We start from the raw sequence: 17,956 nt of genomic DNA, 5'->3' as shown, positions 1-17,956 counted from the left end.
TTATTGTTATTTGTTAAAGTATTATATCACTTCTATGTGGAAATTAAAAACCAATATAAATGAGTCTATATACAAAACAGAAACAAATTCACAGACATAAAAAATAGCGTTATGGTTACTAAAAGGGAAAAAGAAGGAGAAGAGGGATACATTAGAAGTAAGGGATTAGCAAAGTAATACATATAAAATAGATTAGCAAGAAGTATTTACTGTACAGCACAGGAAACTATATTTAATGTTTGTTATAGTCTATAATTAAAAATAATCTAAAAAATATAAACATACATATATAACTGAACACTTTGCTGTATACCTGAAGCTAATACATATTTTAAATCAATTGTTCTTCAAAGAAAAAATTGTTAAAGTAGCTTTTAAATATTTCTCTATACCAATGTAATGCATTATTTTGATTAATAAGATTATTTGATTGCTATATATCAATTCCTGGGAACCTTTGCTTGTAGAGAGTTATAAGGTAAGAGAAAATGAATAAGATATGTGTGTTATAGAATCATTGAAAATGAACATCAGAAACTGAAAGTCGTTAAGATAAATGCTCTGGGGATAGTAAAGACATGGTAAAGAATGCACCACATAGGATAAGACGAAGTCCTAAAATGGGCGTGAGAAACTTATTTTCAGCCCTTTGAATCCATAATGATAATAAATATATGTGGCCAATATGGCTATTTCCCAATATTTTGGTTCTCCTCACTCCAGAAGCATTGCAAGGTTATATTTCTTTGATCCTTTGAAATCATATGTGGCCACATGACTTGTTTTAACCAATGGTGTGTGTATGATCATGCCAAGCAGTTATGTCCCAGATGGTTTTCACTCCCTCAGCCTATCCCCTCAAATAACAATAATGTGGAGCAGAGTCCCCAGCTGACCTATGAAAATTGTGAAAAATGAACAAGTAATAAATGTGTCATCTTAAAATATTTTATGGGTTTTTGGTAGTTCAACATAACCTAGATTCTCCTAGTTCAACATGACATAGATTCTCCTGGAATAAAAAATGGTAATTAAGTCACCCAGGGGGCTTAACAGAACCTCTGCCCTTTCATTTAAGCGAGAAGCCAGACGTAAGGTTTGGGGTGGATCTTAATCTGGGAGAGTATTAGGAGTGAGTATGGGATAGTATCACCCTCTTCAGAGGAACAGCTGGTTCAGGAGCCAGGGCTGAGCTGCACCAAGCAGTTACAGGTCAGCGGCCCAGGTTCTGCCCACTGCCCAGTGACCACTCCTGTTTCCACTGTTCCGTTTCTATCCAGAGTATACAGAACAGTGATTATATGTGTTAATAGGCTCAAGAGGAACCTAACAATCCTTTGAAGGCAATGTTTATTACATAGCTACACACATATTAAGGAATACAGCTAAAGTTTGATTTAGGTGTTTTTACTTTGGTTAGATAAGGAAGCTCAGCAGCAATGCACACAAGGGGGAAACTGGTATTCTTCATGTATTATCTCCTTATGCATACACTTTAAAACCTTTCCACCCTACATTATCTCGCCTCCCTATCTCTCTCATCTCTTGCAATCCTCACTTTTCTTCCCCCCTCTTTTAACATATTTTTTTTGCCCAGGGAACTTGAGTGAATCCGTTGAATATTAGTTCAGTTGTCACTTTTCAGACTCCTTCCTTGACCTAAGTACATCGGATAACGGTATTATCTACTCAGAACTTTATGCAATTCTCCTTTGCAGCACTTACCGTGATTGTTATTTTAAATTTAGTTTTGTAATTGCCTGATTAGTGACTGTCTCTCTCTGGTGAGTGTAAGCCACTTTGGGAGAAGAAGCTTTCTTCTGTGTTTATTCACTTTTGCCTACTCTGACACCAGTATAGTGCTTCACACATGGTTGCCCTCCACAGATATTTGTTAAATTAATAATGAACGTATGTCATATGGTGGTTATCTAACATGCTCATCTTTATAGCCATTCAAAAACTTGTGAGATGAGTAGCTATGTCATCATTTAAAAAATAAAGATTAGTTAAAAGATTTGCTCCAAATCCACCCTTCTAGATGGTGGAGCCAGATTTTGAATTCATGTCTATATGACTTCAAAGCCCATGCCCTTTCCTTTATATGCCTCTGCTTCACCAGAGACAAAAAGAAATGCTTTAATTTTGAGGGAGTTAATAATGCATGAGACCTGAATTGAATATAATTTTATGCTGTTCTGCTCTAGAAGAATTTTTTATTATCCGGTTGTAGCTTTGTGCCTTCATCTCTTATCAAGAAGAGGTAATTATCTTCATTAGCAGGCAACTCCTTGTCTCCCATATAACTTTGATGCAGTTGGTAAAACTTATTTTCTCTACTCTTTGCTCCCTGTGAACTGTTATCTTCAAAAGCTGTCAAAGTTTGCAAGCAGATGGCCAGCTATTATTCACTCCTTAAGTTTCCGTGCAGCAATGCATCATCAGGTCCATCAGCAAATAGTAACATATGAAAACATATTGTCTCATTTTAGTATCTCCAAATGTCACTTTTACATTTGTTATTCCACTCTGGTTCCTAATTAAAGAAAGCTCATTTCCAATTCTCCTGACTGATATCTACCATTTCAATAATGCCCTTTGTGTTGGTCCTAGAATATTCATCATTGTCTTATTAACGCGGTCGTTTTCAAACAAAATGTTAACTAACAAAGTCCTTTCTTGACTTTTCTACAGTCTGTGATTATTTCTGTTTGGCATCCTCTTCTATCTTATGCTACGATTCCCCTCTGGATTCCTGTACAGTGGCATTTGCCATCTGAAACTTGATGGGTGTTTTTACCTTTTTAAGCTCTTTATCACACTTTATCCCTCTACTTCTGCTGCCAGCCTGAGTAGTATTTTTCCTGCAGCTCCCAGTCACTGTTCCCTTTTCCATCTTACTTCCCTTGCTGTTTATCTCACACATCCAGCCTGCCCCACACTTTGCTTAGGTTCACTGAGGTCTAATACCTCTCATGTCATTCATTCTGCTTTCATATTCATTGAGCTTCTTAAGAAGATCAGCTTGTCTCTATGATTTAATATCTAGTTCTTAATTTTATACCTAAAAGATAATACTCAAAGAAAATCATTCTTACCTTCTCTGTTCTATGTTTGAAAGGCATTTGATCCTATCACAGTGACATTGATTTGCATTTTGAATTTATTGCCATTTAAAATAAATTAAAATTTTGTCTTAGCTTATAATCAGATTACAATACCACCATGAATCCACCTGACTTTTAAAAAAATCTGGAGAGAGACACTTGCTTGAATAATAGGTAAAGTCGACTAATATCATTTTGAGTGTACATTATATTGCTGGTACCAGTATTTTGTGATAACATTGCTTCCAAAAATTAAAAGATTTGATGATGAGAAAAAATTTCTTTAATAGGAATATTAAATTCTAGAGAGTATGCAGCTGTTGTTTAAAGAGTAGACGGCAAGACAAAGGATGTATTTGCTTTTAGTGTTCAGAAAATGGTAGGGGAGGTGAAGGACTGAGTTCAGGATGCCCCTATTATCATTTCCATAGGCTCGGATTGTTCATGAGACAATCAGTGTCACAATATGGGACATTCGAAAATGTGGTAACAATGTCCCATTAAAGTCACAGAAATTAACTTGATTTAAATGCCCTGCAAAAGTCAGATTTCTTCCTAGGTATAAAACCAGGTCAAAAATGGATTCAAACTAGGGCTACTGAAAATGAAAAGATAGACCTAAATATATTTTTACTCACCATTTCTATGCAAACTTTATCATGGAAGATTATTTCTAGGAAAAATAAGTATATTTTATAAGGATACTCATGAAGTAGAAATAGAAGACACTAAAGAAATCACGTAGAGATGAGATGAGAGATCTTATTAAATATGGCCTTGTTGAATATGGATTTAGCAGAATAATATTTTTGGAGTTTTAAGTGGAAAGGTAGTAAAATTCAATTATACTAATAATGTATATATATATATATATAATATATATATATATTATAATATAAGAACATTGCCTTACTGCTTTCTGTATTGGTCAGCACAAGGTGAAATTTGATCACAGGTAGAGATCAAATGTGAGTTCTGCAATTTTAAAATTGAACAATGATAAAACAAGAAAATACAAAGAAAGATGGCCAAGATGATATAGAATTTGGAAAGCATGTCGTGACTGCATTCATGTGATAAATTCATCTAGCTCCCTGTCAGATATTAGAGTTGCAAGGACCAACATGATGAACATAGCTCCTACCTTAGAGAAGAAATGAGAAGACAGAAAATTGAAAACCACAGTGAAGTGATTAATGTTATGGGAGAGAAAGCAGAGACAATAGGGAGAGCATGTAAAAAGGAGCGTAATCAAATTTAGGATCAGAAGAGGTGGAGAGATGAGGAAGTGAAGGAAAAGCATGAATGATTCTCTGTAGAAGGCTTAGCAGATCAGAAAAAGCATGGTGTTAGGAGAAACTGAAAGTAAGAACTTTGGTGAGTAATGTTAATGGAGTAGAGGGGAAAAATAAAGCAGAAAGTATGGTGAGGTCAGATACTGAGAGTTCTATTAGTATAACCCAAGCACTGGAGCTTGCATTTAATCCTAGAACAATGGAACAGGCCTTGGCACTCAACCCCAGTGACTGACGCTCACACTGTAGTCTAACCAGATAACAGCCTACAGAGTGATGCAGCGCATAACTGGTGCAGCTAACTGCACTGGCCCGAAATTGAAGGTACTTCTTAGCTGCAAGCAGAAGAATGATGTCATTAGGTTTGGGTTTGTAATTATATAAGAACATATTGGCTGTTACATGAAACATTGATTGTAGGATACAAATATACTTATTTATTCACTCATAAATAAATTTTTATTGTATGGACATTATATGTCTGGAACTAGTCTGCTTATTATAGGATTCAGCATTTAGTAAGGTAGTCAAAGTGAAAGTGAAAGTCACTCAGCCATGTCTGACTCTGTGACCACATGAACATGAAATTCTCCAGCCCAGAATACTGGAGTGGGTAGCCTTTCCATTCTCCAGGGAATCTTCCCAACCCAGGGATCAAACCCAAGTCTCCCACACTGTGGGCGGATTCTTTACCAGCTGAGCCACAAGGGAAGCCCAAGATAGTCAAGGGCCCCATAACTGGGAAGCTTCCATTCTAGCATAAGGGAAATAGAAAAAATATATATATATCACTAAGTAAACACAATAGTTTCAAATGTTGATAAGCATTATGAACAAAAAAAGATACCATTTCAACTTAGATTGGAAAAGATCCCAAGGCATTTGCCATCTAAGTATCTGGAGGCACAGGGACATTGGGAATAACAAGCATAAAGACCTAGGCAGGGATGGGAAGTATGTGATCAAGGAACAAAAAGAAGATGAGTGTGACTAGAATGTATGTGAAAGAGGAATTCAAAAAGGTCACGTGGGCCAACTCACAGGGGCTTGTAGGGATGGTTGAAAGAAGTGAATGTGTAAATGTGTGCAAGAGAAAACAAATTGAAGACAGAATAAATATGTTCAAATATGTGATGGTAATTCCCATAAAAAAGGAATTAAAACTAATTCTATGTTGCTATGTGTGTGCGTGTTCAGTCACTTCAGTCATGTCTGACTCTTTGTGACCCTATGAACTTTTGTGCTCCAGGCTTCTCTGTCCATGTAATTCTCCAGCAAGAATACTGGAGTGGGTTGCTATGCCCTCCTCCAGGGGATTTTTCCGACCCAGGGATTGAACCCGTCTCTCACTTGGCAGGCGGGTATTTTTTTTTTAACCATTTGTGTCACTTGGAAAGCCCCTTTTGTGTTGGTACCCCCAACCAAGTTAGGTGCAATGAGTGATTGTTAAAAGATGGAAGATTTTGGTTCCACAAACTATCCAAGCACGAAAAAAAGCTACCTGTCACTTGAGAATTTGTGCAGAGTCATTAGAAGGAACTTTGGGTCTGTGTGACAGTTAGGACTAGTTTACCTCTAAAGTCTCCATAAATGTTTAAATTCATTTGGTGCAAGTAAGGTGTACAAAGGTTTCCTAAATTTCATATCAGGAGCTTTTGTCAACTATGGTCACTGCATGGAGAGGAGGGCCAGTGTTTCTGTTGTTCTTAATGCTTAGTTCTATAACCACATGGACTGTAGGGTTTGCACTGTGATTGCTTATAAATAACATAATTCTTTCCTGTCTTCATAGGTCAGAGACAGAAGAAAGGAATATTTTCCTACAAAATATTGTTTTAAATAGGATAATCACACTTTAGAACAGAAAAAAACCCACTTCCCCATATTCTTAAATAATAGCACTGATCAATTTTCTTTCACTTCTTTTCTTTTGAATTTTGAAGTTTGCATTATTTCTGATCTGTTTTTCTAGATTATACACAAAATTTACACCTGTTAACATGTTCAAGAGGAGGCATCATGGTATTTCTAAGATAACATTTATTACACAACTAGTAATATACTTGCCTGGAAAATCCCATGGATGGAGGAGTCTGGTGGGCTGCAGTTCATGGGGTCACTGAGTCAGACATGACTGAGCGACTTCACTTTCACTTTTCACTTTCATGCATTGGAGAAGGAAATGGCAACCCACTCCAGTGTTTTTGCCTGGAGAATCACAGGGATGGGGGATCCTGGTGGGCTGCCGTCTATGCGGTCGCACAGAGTCGGACACGACTGCAGCGACTTAGCAGCGGCAGCAGCAGTAATACACTAGTTCCCTGGAGAAGGGAATAGCAACCCACTCCAGTATTCTTGCCTGGAGATTCCCATGGACAGAGGAGCCTGGCGGGCTAGTCCATGGGGACACAAAGAGTTGGACACAACTGAGCGACTAACATGTTCACTTTCATTTTTCAATACACTAGTTAGAGTTACCTAGAAGTTATGTTTGTGGTCATTATGTGGTTTGGCTGTAGATGATTGTTTCAAGCAATGAGTGCAAAGTGGACAGTCTGCTCACAAGTGCTGAGTTCTCCTCGTGGGCATACTTTGATATCCTTCCACTGACCTTTAGAATAAAGACAGTCATTTTCATCTTGGCTTGAACAGTCCTTTACCTGCCTTTGACCCCTTAGGCCCTCTAGAACATTCTTACACAAAATCGGTTCTAAATTCATTGAAGTACTTGTTTTCTTAAAATGTACACACTCACATATTTACTTTAAGCTTTTGATTAGGGATTGCTCTAAAATAGAGCGATCTAAACATTTATAAATCTTAATCTGTTTTCCGTCTCAGTGTGGCAGGTAATGAAAGTGGATTTTATATTGGCCAGGGTTCTTGGCCTTCCCCACTCAATAGAGTTGACTAGAGGCCAGACAAAAAATTCAGGCAAGCCTTTATGAGGGCCTCTCCTGTTTTTGCAGGAAGGGGTGAAAACAAATAACAGGTTTTCTTGCTAATGCCCGAAGGGAGGTGAGTTGCTTCCTTATATTGGGGGAGTGTAGCGGTGTGTCCAGGGTTAGGGTAGAGGAGTGGCTTTAGGTGGTTCGCCAAGTTTGCCAACCCCTTTGGTGGTGTTGACTGAAAGGGAGAGGAGTGGGACCTTGATTTTGCTCCAGGATCTTTAAAAGTAGATCTTTAAAAGCAGTTGGATTATTTTGTTTCTTTGTTTTATTTTTTTTTAATCTTTTTGTATCTTATTATTCAGAGTTTGCCCCAACCATGCATGTATGCAGTTATTTTTAGTCTCCTATAGTTTCTTTGTATTTTGTTGCTCAAAGAGGTATTTGTCCAGGTGTAAGCCTTGCAGCACTGCTGCAAAGGGTCCCAGGTCCCAGGTCCAAGTCTCATCCTATCTCAAACTCATCTTCATCTCCATTGATTATAGGACCTTGAGGATCCTGAGGAGCTGGGGGTGGGGAGGCATTCTTAAGGTCCCTTGTCCTGAAGATTTTAAAAGGAACACTTGTTGATGCTTTAATGTGGTACTGTGAAAAGTTTTGCCTCTCCAACTTAAACTATTATCTTATATAAAATGTCTTATATAGGAAACATTGTCTTTTGTCAAATTGCAAAAATAGTTCCTTTAGAAGGAGTAGTTTCCTTAAGAATTTTGGGAACTGCGCGATTTCTTTAGGGCTGATGGATTGCTTTTAATCATTTTAGATTTCTGCTTTTGTGAGTCCTGCTGCTCCATTTTTCAGAATTCATTTAGTTTTGCATTAGCCTGTGTCCATTTAGTACAAGATGAGGATAACATTCTTTTGCCAGATCATCAACTTTTAAAAGATTCATCTTCACTAATAAAACACAGTTGAGGACTATGTCAATTAGTCCAATAATTGAAGGAAAGAGCAAACTTTTCCCTATGCTTTTTAAAAAGATGTTTTGAGCTGGCCTATAAAATTGCATTAGAACTATAACAACATGTTTCTGGCTCCGATGAAGCAAATTTTGTACGCACTCTTACAGGGTGACTGGTCAGGAGAACCTCTCCATAGCTAAGTGTAATATTGCCGGTTGAGGTTCACAAAGTTAATCTTCTGCACCGAGCTATTTTAAGGGAGCTCGCTGGCTTAAAAATTAACAAAAACAAACAAAAGCTGGAACACTAAAGAAAAACAAAACACTTGAAACCAATCCATTTAGACGATAAGCAATAGCTAATGATAAGATTTAAATACTTACCTTGATTTCTTTACCTTGGCATTTAAATTTTAGTTTCTTGTGCTTTATTAAAATAGCATTGATAGTGTTGATATTTTAGCTCTATGTACTATCATCTATACATTTTATTTTCTTTTTTGCTGCTTTGAATTTTTTTGATTGCTGTGTAAAAGAGGTCAGGGGAACTGCCTTTTGTTTAATACAGATGGCTGATATGAATTGATTATGGATAATAGCTGTAAATGTTTTTCTTTCATTTTCTTGAATAGTTGGGGTTTGACTAATCTTCACTGTCCTTGAGAAAGTTTTCAAAAAGATTTTCATCCCTGTGAAGTGAATAAGAGTCTATATTTGCCCATAAAACTCTTCTCTTTGTGAAAAATTTCAGCTTTTAAAAATTAAATCATGGAAGAAGGTTGCATAGATTCATGCTCCCTGTGCTAAAATTATGTTAGAAATGAAGAGTGCCTGAAAACAGAGATAATACAATGCAAATTGGTCTTTGCATGTCATTAACCTGACATCTATGATGTGCCTTGCTCAATTTCAATATTTAAAAAGCGTCCAATTTCTTAAGAATGAATAAAAATTGGAAACAATAACAAGTAAGTTACTTTTCAATAAATAGACATGTCCTTACTGATTTAAGAATAGTAATTGGGTGTAGCACATTAACTGGGTGGCCTAGAGCAATTTTATAATAATCTTCTAAGAGCTCAGGAAAAAAAAGATCAACATTTTATTACTTTTAACACACTGAAGTTACTACTTCTCTTAATTCATTTTAGCGAACTGTCAATAAATTTCACTCCATTAAGTGCTCAATTTAATTAGCTCCAGGGTTGCAATTTATGTAATTTCTAAGTTGTGTCCTATTTACAACATCTAGTAAATGTTACCTATGGCAACATAAATATATTTAATCTATAGCAGGCAGTGGACAATTATTTTTCATTCCTTGGATATTAAACATTCAACAGTGATGTTTCTGATTATTTTCTGGACTTCTCTGCTATATTATGCAGGGATTGGAGTGGCTACATAATTTGCAGTTTCTACTATGTGATGAAAACACAAGGACCCAGAATTTTAACATGGCAACAAGAGAGCATGAGGTCAGGACCCTTTTGAACTTGGCATCTCCTGGGACTGCACAGGTTGTATAACCAGGAGGTCAGCCTTTTGTGAGAGAATAAACATTTTTTAACTTACAGCAATCTCTAATGTATAAAAATTATAGTTTTGGTCAATACTATAGCTGAATAAATAACATTAACCAGAGATTGGCCTGCAATGTATAAAGGCAGGAACTTTGCGTTCTCTTTGACTTTCAGCAAAGGTGATACAAGTTTATGATGTAAGCAGAACAGTGCTTAGGAAAAGGTAAATTATCCTTTGAACAAGGGTATGAGAATCTATGTCCAGACTAGTGGATTCCATTACTGTGTATTCTTTTTCAATTTCCATACTTTATTCTGACTCAAGAGCCTGTTCAAGAAAATTGAGCTTTTCCTTGTGATTTGATGAGGTATTCTGGTGGTCTGCCTGCTCTCCTTTCTTCTGTCCCTTTTGGTATCAGAATACCTGGTACGATAATATGCTGAAAATCTAAATTTACATCCTCCCTGGAGACATGTGTGAGCACATGCTGTCCCCTCTCTCCCTGTCTGTAATAACATGAGGGCTGAAGCTTCAGCAACCTCGAGGATGGTAAATACAACTAATGGTGGAACAAAAAGACAAATTTACCCTGCTCTCTTAATAACTTTAAAGGGGCTCTAAATCAGCTCAGAATTGCCTGCATAAATAAGTTACACCCTAATTTATTAAAATCTCTGCAACCCATTTTGTTCGTTGCAGAACAATTTTGACTGCACTCTTCTTTTTGTTTTTAAATGTTCTCTTAGATCCTACTTTCGCTGTAGTAATAACAGATGAATTCAAGAGCACCTATATGGAAACATAAAGCAGAGAAAAGTTATTAAAGACAAACAAATTTCACTTCTTTTTGTTAGAATGACTTTAAAAACCTTGTTGATTGTTTCCTTTGTTTTATATAGTTGATTGGGGGTTTTATTTTATTTTATTTTTTTTATGAGAGAAATACTTACAGAGTTCTGGAATTTGATGTCCTTTAGCCCCACTGCTAAATAGATAAAACTTTATCTTTTACTTTTTCCACCTTTAGGAATAAGACTTTTAGATTAGATTCATACACTATTTCCCCTCTACATAAAATCCAAAGATTATATTTAGATTTTAAAAATTAAGCACTCTCTATTTTTTTTAAACGATAGAGTTGTTTTATTTTAAGAAGTGGAGAAGGGATCATGAATATTAGTAGTGTGCATTTTCTCAGGTAAAACCTATGTATTATACCTGCCAGAAGGTGACATTTGCTTTTAAGTCCCTGTTGCCTAGGAAGTATTTGGTTACACTCTAAATTTCATACTTGGTGTTTCTGCCATTCATTCATTTTCAATATTTTAGTGGAGTTATGTCCAGCTGAGATAATACATTTTTTTCTCAACAGGATTCTGTAGTAGACTGCTGAAAAGTATAATTTCACACACATATGATGAAAAAAAAAAAAAGGAAAGCAAAGCTGCATTTGATAAGAGAGTAGACTAGTGCAAGCTTCAAGATAGAGGATGTAGCATTTATCAGTAGATAAAATGTCAGTGACTACTACTCTTTTCAAAAACAAGAGATTCACAATTTCAAAACACTGCTAGGTACATGAAGTATCTAAAAGCAAGTCAAATAACACAATCTATTCATAGTTTCATAACCCAAAACACAGTAAACAAACTAATAAGTAAATCTCAGCCTATACTCTGAATACCTAATCATTACAATTTTTGTGTGTGTGTGATTATATCTATATATATACACACAAATGCACTTGCATATACCTTACACACCTGCTGGAAAAATTGGAGAGCACACAGAATAAACTTAAAAAAAATTAAAACAAAAACAAATGACCACTTATCTTTTTTGGCCTAGAAATAAAATTCTGTGAATTATTTGACATTTTAATTGATTCATATAAATGAATCCTTATAAATTTATATATTTATAAAACTATAGCCCAATTGTATATGGCTTAACACTTTAATACAATTCTGGGAAAAAATAAGCCTGATGCAATCTGAAAATAAACTCTTTTTTTCTTCTTCTACTTTTGACCCTAGTCTAGTAGCCTCTTCTGAGCCTCATGGGGGAGAAGGCAATGGCACCCCACTCCACTACTCTTGCCTGGAACATCCCATGGACGGAGGAGCCTGGTGGGCTGCAGTCCATGGGGTCGCTAAGAGTCAGACACAACTGAGCGACTTCACTTTCATTTTCCACTTTCATGCATTTGAAAAGGAAATGGCAATCCACTCCACTGTTCTTGCCTGGAGAATCCCAGGGACGGGGAAGCCTGGTGGGCTGCAGTCCATGGGGTCGCACAGAGTCAGACACGACTGAAGCGACTTAGCAGCAGCAGCAACAGAGCCTCATGGTAGCTTGTGACCTCAGGTAGATGAGTGTAAGCAAGGGAGGCCTGGATTTTGTTGGAGTTACATGGAGAGAATCTGCCAACTGGAAGCCTTGAGAAGTACAGAAGATGAAGAATCAGGGGAACTATTGGTTCCCAGATAACTGCAGAAACTGTAGTGACATTGACTTTGTATGAATAGGTCTGATTTCTCTGGCACAAGACCAATGGACAGTTGGGCCAGGCCTCCCCAGATCTGAGGATTTATGGAGACCACAGCAGATTCTTTGGGGGTTTCAGAAAAACCTGGAAATCTCTATTTTTGCTCACTGCTGGCCAATAAAGGAAGTGGGTGTTTTGTTCCCAACCCTTGTGCAAATTCCTGTTGCTTGGTAACAGCAGTCATACCTGAGCCCAAGATGTTCAGCATGATGAGTTACAACCCATCTAAGCTCACCATCACTCACAAAGAGTGATCAGTTTGGTCAGAATGACATTTACCCAACAAAACATAGCTGCTGCATGAGATGAACAGACACTTGAATAAAATTAAGTAATGAAAGTACTTAAGGGAAATGAAGTTCCACACCAAAAACAAAACAAAATGGAATAATTTCTTTTAAATTTAGAATGAAAAATGTGATCTGTTATCCAAACAATTTAATAGATGATTTGAAGATGTGATAATTACTTGCTCTCTGAAACAATGGTCTGTCAAGTGAAATGCAAAAAAATAGCTTAAAGATAAAGGCAAATTATATAGAGGCATCAATCATGATTTTAAAAAAGAAAATGAAAAAATGGTATAGAAAATGAAATAACCTAACAAGTGAAATAACACAGTTCCAGGGGAATAAAAAAAGAATAAATGTTAGAAGCAACAATAGAGAAATGATAGAGGAGAGTTTCCTGAGGAAAGGAGAGATCCAAGACTCATTCATTGAAGATGTTCACTAACTTCCAGCTTGGACTGAAGATAAGCAGCACACACATGTAAACTACCAAGTGTTTTTGCATGCTAATGAGAAAGAAAAAAAATTAGCTTCCAGTTTAAAAAAAGAAAAAAGAATCTTTAACTCACATTGGACTTTTTTTTTTCTTTTTTTAATTTAATTTTATTTTTAAACTTTACAATATTGTATTAGTTTTGCCAAATATCAAAATGAGTCCGCCACAGGTATACCCGTGCTCCCCATCCTGAACCCTCCTCCCTCCTCCCTCCCCATACCCTCCCTCTGGGTCGTCCCAGTGCACCAGCCCCAAGCATTCAGTATCATGCATCGAACCTGGACTGGCGACTCGTTTCATACATGATATTATACATGTTTCAATGCCATTCTCCCAAATCTCCCCACCCTCTCCCTCTCCCACAGAGTCCATAAGACTGACTTCTCATTTCCAGCCTCGGAAGGTTGTCATAAGAACAGCATCTATGACCTGCTGAATGAAAAGATCTGCAAGCAGAAAATTTTATATTCTAACTTGTCAGGAAAAAAAAATTAAGATGCGTAGTTGAATAACAATGAAATAGCAACTAAGAAAATATATCCATATAAATCTTCCAAATAAAATTTTCAAGGAAGAGACTTTGGACCAACTAAAAAAATGTAAACTAGAACAAAGGTCTCATGATAGAAGAAGAGAGAAAACAGGGTTTACAACTAATCTTCCTCTTTTGCCCTCTTTTAATAATTTAAGGCTAAATGAATAGGACACCCTAAGAGTATGTGATATTTGCCTGAAAGAAGGACTCATAACAAAAAGAATATATAGCAAATAACCTTCCAGTATTGATACATGCCAAAAGTACTAAATACTCTTGTCAAAACTCTGCAATGGGAAGAGCTCACAGGTCAGGAAGGGGAGTGATAAAACCATCCTACTTCAATTTAGAGGTGAAACTGGGGAAAAAGGTAGAAGAGAGAAAAAGTAAAAATATCCTAAGGGATTTATCATGATGTGGTGAGAGGGAAAAGAAAGACTTGGTGGGCAAAACAATCTCTTGATATTTTGATAGGAGAAATGTATATTTTACATTGCATGAACAATTATAAAATACATATTTTATTAGTAGGTTAGGGAAAAGTAATTTTTAAAAGTAAGGTGGAATTTCATCCTTAGGGAAAAATGGGATGAATAGCAGTGAAGTAGAAAATAAAAAGAGAAAGCAACAATGTAAAATAAGAAATACAAAGTGAAGATATAAGGAAATTCAGGTATACATAAATATACTTCAGTGTATGAAATAATTTCACCATGCTTTAAAATTCTTGAAATTTGTTTAATAATTTTTTCCAAAGTCTGAAAGCTAATAAAATATTTTTGGACTTATTATAGAAACAGAGAGTAATATACCATAATGGCTATTACAGAACACAAATAATCTAATGACTTATCATTTATATATTTATATGAGCATATAATCAATGATCATTTTCTAGAATCCTGGCTTCTGGACTGTAGCCATCCAAAACAATTCATTTTTTTATTTTAGCATTGTAAAGATATACATGACTTGATCCTGGATCACTGAGGAAGTTGTCCATTAATATTAACAGTATCACACTATTAAAAAATTCATCAGTGGTGTGATTTTCCTAAGGCATATGATAGAAACAAAATAGATGTTTATCAAAGTGACCTAAAATCTATCAGTTTTTCCAGAAAAAATACAATTGAAAATTATTCTTTGTAATAAATGAAAATAAATAAAATTTACATTTTTCTTTTTAGATAAAATGTTATCAGAATTTTCAGGACTATTATATGACAAAATTTGTACTAATCTATAATTTCAAAGTAGATTTCTATAAACTTATAAATATTTAGCTATAAAAACAAGACAGAATATGAATGTCTTTTTGACTATTGGGCTTTATAACTGTAAAGCTTAGAAACTTCATTGTAAATAGTCTTGATATTAATAAAAAAAAGTTTTGATGTATTAACCTGTATACTGGACCTCTTTAATGTGGCAATAAAAATAGGCAAACAAAACAAAATGTGCAATGAAAGGAGTAGAGAGTGCAAAAACAAAAATTTAAATTTAGACACAATATTTTAATTCCTAAAGGTTTATTTTGACAAGAGCTGTAGATTCTACAGGCATCTAGAGGAATGAAGGTGTTGGAGCTTATTCTTGGAATTAGTTTCCTTCAAGATTAACAGGATACAATTTAAAAATGATCTATAGCTATAGAGTTAATTATATAGCTAGGAATTATAGTGATGCCAACTTATATTTGTTATAGCTTCAGTATTTACAGAGCGTTTTTACATAATTTTCACAATAATCTTATTGAGTCAGGTTAAAAATGTGTAGCCTTATTTTACAAGAAAGAAAACTGAGAGTGGAGACCATATCTGCCACCATGACACACCAAGCCACAAAATCAGGACCTAGAGCCCAGGTGTTCTGAATCCTTGGAGTGTTTGTTACTCTTACCAATTTGGTTTTATCTCGAATATGAGAGAAGAGATCAATTATTTTGCTAACTGCTTATATTAATTTACTGGTTTTCCACACTGTATGCGAACACATTTTAAAATAATCATCTCTCCTTAAAAAGCTATTTATTTAAACTCTTCAACCTATTATTTTAACCCAGTTTCTATAGAAGTCAAGACTAATAATCACTATGGTAAGGGCATTTTGTTGGCTGAGTGAATGGTTTTTATAATGAAGGAACACATTACATATCTCAAATTTATTAGAAGATAAGAGATAAGTTGAAAGTATAAGCATCTTTACATAAGATGCAAATGGAAGTAAAGTGAAAAGAAGGCCACATACGACATATTAATATTATTATTTTCCTATATTTCTGAAATTCCTAAAAGTTACTTGCATACCAATATTTTATCAACAATAATTATGTCAACAAATTAGATACAATTTAATACATAATAAGTATTTTGTCTAAATTCTGCATGCAAAAATATTGGTCACTTTACAACAGGTTTTCCCATAGTGAAAGTATAGTTACAAAGTTAGTGCCTTTATTCAAAGTAGATTTGTCCAACCATTACCATTCAACATCTTTGAAAGAGATTTTTTAAAAATTATTTATGATTTTTAAATCTTAGATTTGCATTTCACCACTCAAACATCATCTGTGGCAATGCAAATAGATACATGGTATTTAACTACCAGAAAATGCTTATTAAAAGAAGTGGAATGTATTCTATTTCTTTCTGAGAACTAGCAACTCTAATCACAGCAGAGAGAACAATCATTTCTAAAAATCCATCCCCTCTGAACAAAGTAAACTGGAATAGGCCAAAATATCTCCTCTACCTAGAGTCTGATCTGAGTAGTGAAAGAGTTCATAGATTTTTAACTGCTAACCTCCAAAGGAGACAAAAAACATTAGATGATGATATAGTCACAAATTCTACTCCTCTGAGGGCATGTAAGTGTCTCAGGAATTAAAAACAATCCATCTATACTCTGACTAGCATAGTCTTTTTTATAGCTAATCCCCGCCCACTATTAAGTTAAAAACTGAAATCCAGAGTGTGCTAGAGACACAAAAGACATACAAATACATGTAGCTTCTATGAAATGGACAAGCACAGTGGCATTTTAACGTTAAACTTGATGTATGTGGGTTAGAAATGGAGGGATGTAAACACTGTGTCCTAATTTGCATCCATTTGGAAATCAGAAATGGAACCTCATAAATTTCATATTAAATGATATATAAATATCATAGGTTAGAGGACACATTTTCAATACAGGGTTATGCTCCAAAAATGAAATTCACTGAAGCTAGTCCAATGAATAGAGTTAATGCCCCAGGTATTAAATTCAAAATATAATCTATAGGATTTTAAAGTGGACTCTAAATAGCTCATGATATTTTCTGCAGAATATGTAAGCAAGTTTTTAAATTTGGCAGCTGTGTTATGTGCACTTAATTTTCTTCAGAGTTTCAACAGACCTCCAGAGCTGAAGCTAATGGATTTGCCTAGAAATTCAAGATGTCAATCACCTTCTGAGAGTGACTGCTTCTTGGAAAATGTCAGCCCTATCGTCACTTCTTCACACTTTGGTGTCTACCCCTGCCCCACTCCCCACTACAGCCACTGGAGCTATGTCAGAGAAGATTTGATTGATAACCAGATGTGTTGTCTCTGGGTGCTACTGGGTAGAGCAGGGGATAGAATTGTATTTATCTGTAACACTACTGGTCTAATTATCTCCCTGTACGTGTCGCCTGGTAAAACAGCTTCACAGTTGTACACTGCTCTCATGGGGCACAGCTTCCCTGGTAGCTCAGCTGGTAAAGAATCTGCCTGTAATGCAGAAGACCCTGGTTTGATTACTGGGTCAGGTAAATTCGCTGGAGAAGGGATAGGCTACTTACTCCAGTGTTCTTAGGCTTCCCAGGTGGCTCAGACTATAAAGAATCCGCCTACTAGAGAAGGCAACGGCTGCCCTCTCCAGGATTCTGGCCTGGAGGAGTCCATGAAGTTTATAGTCCATGGTCACAAAGAGTGGGGCAAGACTGAATGGTAAAAAAAAGAAAGCCACCTGAAACATGAATGTAATGGACTATTTTTCTGCTCCTGGGGAGCTCTCATCTCCAAAATTCATTTCACCTTGCAATATTAAATGGTCTGGAAATATTAAGCTGTAAGCATTAAGCCCAGTATGCAAATTTATCTCTTCCATGTGGATTATCACTTTCACATGATCTTATTTTTCTATTCTTGCTCCCTCCTTTCTTTATCTCTAACAGTCTCTTCATTGTGTATTGTCTTTCCTCATGATGCCTTTTTCTTCAGAGGGCAGATCAGGGAGGAAGGCGATTTGCTATCTTAGGGGGCTAGTGGTGCCTAGTTTTTTCTGT

Source organism: Bos grunniens, chromosome 17 (assembly GCF_055505025.1).
Source record: "Bos grunniens cultivar Pamir isolate PY7600 chromosome 17, Bosgru_T2T1.0, whole genome shotgun sequence".
NCBI lineage: Eukaryota > Metazoa > Chordata > Mammalia > Artiodactyla > Bovidae > Bos > Bos grunniens.
Note: the sequence above shows the minus strand (reverse complement) of the source record.